General features: G+C 32.6%; 1 long non-coding RNA gene across 1 annotated transcript; it reads left to right on the top strand.

Annotated features, from left to right (window-relative positions):
• The first annotated feature begins 810 nt into the window (after positions 1 to 810).
• Positions 811 to 5305, top strand: LOC120163157. Its single transcript, XR_005519629.1, has 7 exons — positions 811 to 1061; positions 1145 to 1227; positions 2582 to 2842; positions 2923 to 3138; positions 3223 to 3316; positions 3395 to 3511; positions 5264 to 5305. It is a non-coding gene; the product is annotated as an uncharacterized LOC120163157 (long non-coding RNA).
• The last annotated feature ends 3787 nt before the right edge of the window (positions 5306 to 9092 follow it).

Genomic DNA, 9092 nt, shown 5'->3' with positions numbered 1-9092 from the left:
TGTGGTTGAAATTGGTTAGAGATTCGAATGAATCTATTTTTTAAATAGTTTAAAGTGATTATAAGATAATATATATTCAAAATTTTTTTAATCATTGACAACCTACAGAGTCTCACATTATCTTTGTTAACTTCTAACATTGACATGTTAGGTAAATTTTTAAAAAGGAACATTACGATAATTAAAATTAAGTCTTCTCTACATCATAATTCTTCCACAAGATTTTTATTAGTGGGATTTTTTTATTTTGATGTTTTCTAACTCTTTTGGTGAAGATCTTCAATGATTTATCATCATATAATAAGTTTAAACTCACATTGATATGCTCAACTGGGATAATGTGAGATGAATCTGAACGATATCTTTTTAACATTGACACAAAAAAAGTATTATGAATATCATCATCTTCGACGGTGGTTAAGATTGAAAAAATTATTAGATGGATCTGACTCACTACGTCATCTATAATCTCAACTAATAAGACCTATCAATCTCAAAGTAACTTCCATATAATTATCTAATTATTTACATATAGGAAAAATGTGAAATTCACCTTAAAAAAGTAAGTTATATGGAATTTATTATCTGTGATCATAAATAATATAGTGAGTCGAGTTCATATAATAATTTTTTTATAAAGGTATTGGCAAGTAAAACACGTGTAAGTTGTCAAGCAATTTGGAGATCAAACGGCCAGGAACACGCTAAACTCTCATCTGAAAGAGAAACATCTAGAATCATTGAATTTCAGCAAGCGGTTCCCTTCACCGTTAAGCCAAGCACAAACGGTACAGGGAAAATAAATATTAAATAGTCACAACAAAGAGAGAAAAATCGATACTAAAGAAAGCTCAAAGAAATCGAAAAATGGCGTTGCAGTGGATGATTCTAACCTACGTGGTCGCAGCAGAGGCCGCGCTGGCTCTTCTCTTGACCTTTCCCTATCCCAAGCTATTGAAGAACCGTTTGGTCTCTCTCATCTCTCTGATTCTTCAGCCTTCCCTCTTTATTGTCCCCTTTGCCGGATGAAATGGGTTTTCTCCCTATCCCAAGCTCTTAGGGTTTCTCTCTTTTCTTTTTTCTACTTTCTTAATCTTGAATGAAATGGGTTTCAAGGTTTTTTTTTTTCATTTTCTTTGTGCAGATATCTACTGGAAGAACGAGCATCGCTTGAGTTCTACCTCTGAGATTTGCACTGCTTCCGAGAGAGATCGTTATGAGAAATCTGTAAGTATTATAATTTGGGAATTTTTTTGATGATATATCTCCGACTTTAGGGAGATAGGCTGGATTTTATTTCAGGTGTGAATTTAAGAAGTTGTATTATAAATTTGTGAAATTATCAAATTTTAGGAGTATGAAATTAAATCACTAATAGAAAATACAAGAAAATATCTAAATTATATGAAAATTTGAACCTTTTAGAGGTGTGACCGCACCTAGCACCCTCTCGGTCCATCCCTGGCTGACTTTGCATAGTGCTTCACTGATTTTTGAATTTTAGACTCCGTAATAATTCTAAGTATTTGACGTGGTTATAACTCCTACCTGTTTGATGCTGAAATCTGCCTATATTATTGCCAGTATCTGTAGGTGACTATTTTCAGATCTTAGTTTTTCTTTCTTCTTTCTAGGCAAGATGTTTCTACCGTGTTTTGGTTATTTTCTTCATTATCTTGGGCTTAGTCCACTCGGTCATATGTGAAGGGTTTTCTTATCTTTATTTAAGTCACCTATATCTTAGCACAATAAACAGTCAGCAGGATCTCTTTATATATGATTTGTCTATATTTCCTTTTACTTTAGCATGAAGAAGGAATGGATTAGCTGCTTAACACAGACCTCTATATTCTACTTAGGGTGATGGCTTACTTGTAGATTTTGATATCTTCTCCTTATTTTAGGGGATTAATTATAGTTATCCTTCCTTGCAAATAACATAATCTCTTGGGTTTCCAGACAATAAATACACCAAGGTGTCTATAGCTTAGGGGCATCCTGAGATTGTATTGAGGAAGTTGTCTGTCCATACAAATTGCTTATTGGAGAAATAGAGTTCAACAATTATTGGCATCAAAGCCATTGGATCATCATGGGTAAAGACCGTCCAATTTCCAAAATGATCCAACCAACCCAAATTCTAATCCACCAGCCAATTCAAATTTTGATTCCATTGCTAGCAGTTAACTTCTATCAATTCCTCCAAAATGAACAATGGAAATTGGCTAGTCAAGCCAAACAAGTTTCTTATGTTCAAGATCAACAAGATGCAAATTTGTCTGTTGTCGGCTTCACACCACATAAGATGTACAAGTATGGAGCAAATGGTGAAACTGATGATATGTTGGAATACCATGCTACTTTTGATTTTTCACAAGACTCCCCTTTAGTAGAACTTGATGATGATTTCTTGTGTACACGTCCGGATGGCGAGGGCATATTAGTTTAAAATATTGTGTGCAAAATAAAATCTTTACTTTTTGGTATGTTTTTATTTCAACATCTGTATGTTATTAATTCTGTCCCAACTGCAAGAAATAACAATGTAATCACTTTTTTTATTTGAATCATGTTGAAACAGGTTCTACTTGGTACCATGGAATCGGATCAGTCTTCGAGTCATGATGGAGACTTTAAACAAAGAGGTCCGACAATAAAGGGAAAAACTACTAAAGGAAAAGTTATCGTTACTTACAATAAAAAGGGTGTTTTGATTGGCGTTGAAGCAACGAAACTTGCTTCCTTTGAGGGCATGGTAGCAAGATCAATGGTGCCTATCACTTATGCCACTTGGCGAGATGTTGAATAGGAAAAAAAAGAAGACTTATGGCAATACATTTTGGTAAGTCTAACATCTGATCTTAACTTCCAATTATCTTTTTTTTAAAAATAATATTTATTAATTAATGCTTTATGTTTTAGATGAATTTTGAACTTGATCCAAGGAGTCGAAAGAACACCCTTCAATCCATTGGGACAAAGTGGAAGAACTTTAAGCATTATCTGTATAAGAAATTCATTGAGAAGTTTAAGAATAACCCTAATACAAATCTGCTCAACCCTCTAGATATGTATCTTTATTTGAAGATAGATGACTGGAAGGTTTTTGTATCGCAAAGACTTTCAAAGAAGTGGGAGGTTAGTTAAACTTTTCGTGTTTGTATTTGTTATATATATTAGTTTTAGAAACCAGTCTTGACTGTTTTAATGTTTCTAATGTAGGAAACAAGCCAGAAAGCTAAAAAAAATGCGTGGACAACATAGATACAATCATCGGTTGAGTAGAAAATGATATGTTGGACTAACTCTTGAGATTGTATGTCGTAAATTAATTGAATAGTTTAGATATGCATCTGTTTATGTTAATTCGTTGTTGTTATTTTTTTTAATTTAGATGCAAGAAACGGAAAAGGAGGAAGACGAGATTGATAGAGCATTGTTGTGAAAAAAGGCAAGACAAATGAAAAATAGAGGTTATGACCCGAATGTCCGGATTGTTGTTAATAAAATGGTAAGTTCCTATGAACATTCTTACTTTATTTATTTTCATCTTATTGCTATAGCACCAAGTTAGTATATATATGTCTGCTTATTTCAAACTACTTTATTTATTTCCATACTTGCTATACGTTTGGTGGTGGTAGCATCAACTGCATCAATTCTGGCAAATAATTCAGTAAACTGCATTCTTTGACTTTTATATTTAGATAAAATTTTCGATAGATGAAAATAATAACAATTAATGAAATTAATGAAAGGGTGCTTTATTTGACAAAATCGACCTTTCGACCTCACGAAAATTAGTGAAATAATAACAATTTTCGATCAAGTTTTTATTACAGTGATGAATAATTGGTGCTAGGAAAAAAATACAACAACATCAATATTTACAATGCTAGAAATTAAAACCATATAAGCAAACTTTTTTGATACATATCTGTCATATCATACATACACATTAGTCGTACAATTATCATATGGACTTGAAGTAGGATGCTATTATTGGAAATTCAACTATGATAACATCTAGTCTATTCATATTAATAAGAATTGTCAAGATCTTTTTATTTATGCTGAAAAACTCATAGTTGGATGCTATTCTAGACTTCTAGTTATCACCTTGTAGTTTGTATGTTCTTTTATTTTGATGATTCACGTGTATGTATGGAGGTTATCGTTTATAATTTGAAACAAACTTAGAAGGGTAAACAAACTTAAAAATCTTGTGAATTTAATGTAGTGGAAGATTACATTGATGGTAAACTTCTTGTTAGTTGATTCTATTGATAGATCCTGTTGTAAGTAATGAGTGAATTCTTGATTCTAATTACACGTTTTAAGCATGTCACAATCGGGACTAGTTTTCGATATATGAATCAATGTCTAAAGGAACAATTATATTGGGGAATAATGCCTTTCGTGGGATCACTGGTACTAATAAGGTCAAGATTAAAATGTTCGGTGGAGTTGTGAAAGTATTGGATAATGTGAGACACGTACTAGACTTAAAAGAGAAATTTGATTTTGTTAAGCACTGTAGACGTAAAAGGGTACAAGTAAACTGCTGAAGGTGGAATAATGAGGATTAATAGGGACTCGCTTGTGTGATAAAAGTTCAAAAAATGATTGTCGAGTTTTATGTCCTATAGATTCAATAGTTCTAGTTGTTAAGCACTGTAGACGTAAAAGGGTACAAGTAAACTGCTGAAGGTGGAATAATGAGGATTAATAGGGACTCGCTTGTGTGATAAAAGTTCAAAAAATGATTGTCGAGTTTTATGTCCTATAGATTCAATAGTTCTAGATCATGCAATTGTTACTTTCATTTTCTTGTTGGATGCTAAATGAAGAAAAATGAGATTTTATGATGAATAAGACATATTGAAGCTTTGTGAGTCTGATGAATTTAGTAAGCAAAAGAGAATTCATTTTGGCACAAGGATTCATGGTGCCAAAGGTTAAAAAATTAGAGCTCTATTGGGGTTTGATAAGGTTGATTCAGTTGTTCATGCTATATAATTTTTTATTGAAGGCATAGACATTGTTTATATTCGAATCATATAGTGCATAATATTATTCGTGGTGATATTGTTGTGAACAAGGTTGATACTTTTTATAATGCTATTGATTTGATGACTTTGCATACTGTTATTATGCTTCAAAGAATAAATATGTAAAATTGGTCATTTTAGTACTCTTTGATAGTATATATTTCACTTTAAATAAGAATAAATTGTATACTTATTTCATATTTTTTACTTAGGTTGGCGTTGGGAAGGAAGAATACACAGATGATGACATTGATGATATTCGTAAAGAATGGGTATCTTATGTGGCAAATTTTATTATGTCGTGATATTTTGTATCGACATATGATTACATTATATTTTATAACTTAATGTGAATATATTGCATGCGAATGGATTGCTTATATATAATATGATATATATATATTTAGTATTATGAGGTATTAAATGTGATTTAGTTTGATTATTTTTAATCTACATATATATATATATATATATATATATATATATATATATATATATATATATATATATAATTTACGAAATACAATCACGACACACGGATGTGTGTTCTCTTTTTTATGACGTGTGCTTCAATGACAAGCAATGTAAATCATATATGTGTGTCATAAATTTACGACACACAAATGTGTGTCAACTTCATTTATGATGGGGGCTTTAATGACGCTCAATGAACGTTATAAATGCACGTCATAGATTTATGACACAATTGCATGTCATCTGAGATTTATATCAGTGGTTTTAATGACGCGCATTTGTGTATCATCTGCACTCATAGATGACGCGCAATGAGCGTCATTAAATGAGTTTTTTTTCTAGTAGTGAGTCGAATCGAGCTTGTCACGTTCAATTAAAGAGGGAAAGTGTGGCCCTTTAAATATCTTTCCAAAGGTATTTCACTTTTCAATGTGGGTTATATGCTTTTATACTATTTGAGCATTACTAATATTCCTCCACAAATACGTAAGAATTCTTCAAAAAACAGATAGATAAATTTGAGTTTAAAAACACGAGAAGAGCAATAGCGAGATTACTTGCTTAAGCACTAATGAACGTATCTTGAACTAGTACATAATAACTGAGTAATTCTTCTCTTAGATAAGTAAACAAATCTTGAACTTTCTAAGATTATAATGAACTCATAACACACAACTAACCCCTTCATCCGCTGAAGTACTTAATGTGTCAAAAAAGTATATATATGAATGTATATATATAGTCCTCTTTCCTCAAGATTTTAGTAAGCTTACTAGAAAAATGACCCAATATTTTTTATAGAATGTGGCTAGTCATTCTCATTTATGTAGGTTATTTCATCAGGTTTATCTCAACATTAATCACCCAAAAATCGAATTATAAAATAATTAAGAGTTTTTACAAAAGCTCAACCTCATAATAAATAAGGTGAATATCTTCAAGTTCATCTTAAATGAATCACCCAAACTCTGAGATAAGAAATCATTAAGAATAAATACTCAACTTCTTTAATCGATGAATTCAATATATCCTTCTCAAATAGGATTAACCTAAACTCTTGGGATTGAATTCATTAAGAGTTTAAGAAAACTCAACCTCTCCAAAGACAAGTTCATATAGTCATTTGTAATAGGAACACTGACTCAACATTGAGTATGTACTTATTAAGAATAAATATTCAAACAAAGACGATAAATTCATCAAGTCTCTATCACTAATACCACCCAAAGTATGGACTACGAATTTATTAAGAGTAATAAAGCTCATCTTGTGTATGTATATTATTCGATATATGGATAGAAAGATAGAAATATACACTATGAGTCTTTCCATTACTTCATTTGACCTCATTGAACTTAGATAAAAAAGTTAGGTGTCCACCATGAATTTCTCAACTAAAGGGCTTTAATCCCATCCCCCATTGATGAATCCATAATTAGTTTCTTACTTCAACCTTTGGTAAACGGATCAACAAGTTTCCTTTCCTACTTCAAATACTCTAAAGAGAGCAGTTCATTCCTTATTAAGTGTCTCATTGATTTATTCCTTATGCGAATATATTTTTTTTTACCTTTATAGTTTGGTTCTGAGCCACACATATCATTGCTTTTGAATCACACAATAAGGACATCTGAGGATTCGATTTTCCTCATAATGGAATTTCTACTAATAAATATTTAAGCCACTCGTCTTATTGACCAACTAGGTCAAGAGAGATAATGATGTAAGGCGATTCTACACGCTTTGGTGGAAGAGAGTAGATAGCCTTATTGTGTCCCGATCTAGGATTGACAAGTACTGATGTCCTTGAATTTATAAGCTTAGGCTGCAATAAACTAAGAAAGAAATAATATTAATGACGGACTTAAGAAATGGATAATAATATAAGTAATGAAAATAGAAAGAAATGAAATAAAGATAGAAATATATGGTTGTGGAAGTATGAAGTTGGTGATGGTCTTAATGAAAGATGTTGATGATGGTTGATGATGAAATGGAGATGATGGTGATGTTGTATCTCAAGCACGCCAAAGAGGAAACAATGCTAGGAAGCAAAATCCCGATCTTCACAAACTTGCTTGAGGGGTGGTGATAGTGTCTTCAACACACTAGATATCAATTTAGGAATTTAGGAATCAAAATGGAAGGAATGTCGCCACAAGTATATGAATTATACTTGCTTAATCGATAAAGTTCACAAAGAACTTTAAAGAGAAATTAACTCACAAGAGTATGCTTAATATATGAGAAGAGATGATTACAAATGATGGAAAGCCTCTCAATTTATAGGAAATAAGAGGGCTTAGCCGAATGGTTACATAGTGTTTCGGCTAAGTACATGTCTCTATGGAAGTACATAATGATTCAAAATAAAAAGAGAAGTCCCTTGGCTTGGTGTTGGTTCCGCTAACCCTTCATGAAGGGCCTTGATGTTTCGGCAAAGGGTGGGAAGACTTCTCCCTTGGCTGAATGTGCATGTTGGTTCAACTTGGCGTCAAAGACACCTCCCTTGGCCGAATGATGATGTGCCTCCCCATGTTTGGCGCCATATCTCTCATGTGCAAGGCATGTGGTGTGGTTGAATAAGTATGGAGCTCTATCTCAAGTCTTTTGGTGATTTAGGCCTCAAATGGGTGTGATCTTTTCACCAACGTGCTCCTTGGTGAAAGGACATCTTCATGGGCAGCATCATTCATGAAAGGTCACAATGTTTGGAAAGGTATCCCTTCATATTTGAGCTACTTCTGGTGTGAATGAGCTGGAGGTGAGCTAACCATAGGTGAGTTGTAGAATGGTGAACATTATGGAAACTCCTTGTGAAAAAGTACCTTTTGAGGTGGCAACTATTCGCGAAAAGGTACTATTTCACAAATTTTGACTTAGGACATATTTGAAGTGTCCTAAGTGGTGATGATGATGGTGCTGCTCCACAGTTGAATTGAAGTCATCTTGCAGCTCAAATCTTCAGCTCAATCCAGCTATGAGCTCATGGGTATCTAGACAACTTCTCACCAATGGTTCCTTATGCTCTCCTAAACGTCCCTATATAAGTTTCCTTGCTGTTGCATACTCCATTTTTCTCCAATTTAGCTCCCAAGTGTTGGCCGAATGTACCTACACACATAACATAAAGAATTAAGTTAAGTATATGAATTATTATAAGGTAATAAGGATTTTCATATTATAAAGATGTGAACTATAGGTTATAATAATAACTCATGCATCATATGATAATGAATGAATATTATTATTATAACTATAGATTATATGCATGAATAGCAATCAATGATGCAAACAATAGGACATAACGAATGAATGCACATGCTATGATAATTCAAGTATAGTATAATATGCAAATGCATGCTCATCATAATATATAGTTCATAAATGAGTAAATATAATATAAAGTATAGTAGATCTCCCTTATATTGAGCTTGATGGATCTTCAATGATGTGAGTATGTCATGAAGAAAGTTGGTGCTAGATAGTATCACATCATCCTCCCCTTCTTTTGGGTGATTTATCCTCAAATCGAAAGGTGAGTTCTCCAAATTGTACGCCCATTCA

The sequence above is a fragment of the Hibiscus syriacus genome, unplaced genomic scaffold (assembly GCF_006381635.1).
Source record: "Hibiscus syriacus cultivar Baekdansim isolate YM2019G1 unplaced genomic scaffold, ASM638163v2 tig00111427_pilon, whole genome shotgun sequence".
Lineage (NCBI taxonomy): Eukaryota > Viridiplantae > Streptophyta > Magnoliopsida > Malvales > Malvaceae > Hibiscus > Hibiscus syriacus.
Note: the sequence above shows the minus strand (reverse complement) of the source record. Positions and strands in the feature narration are given on the sequence as shown.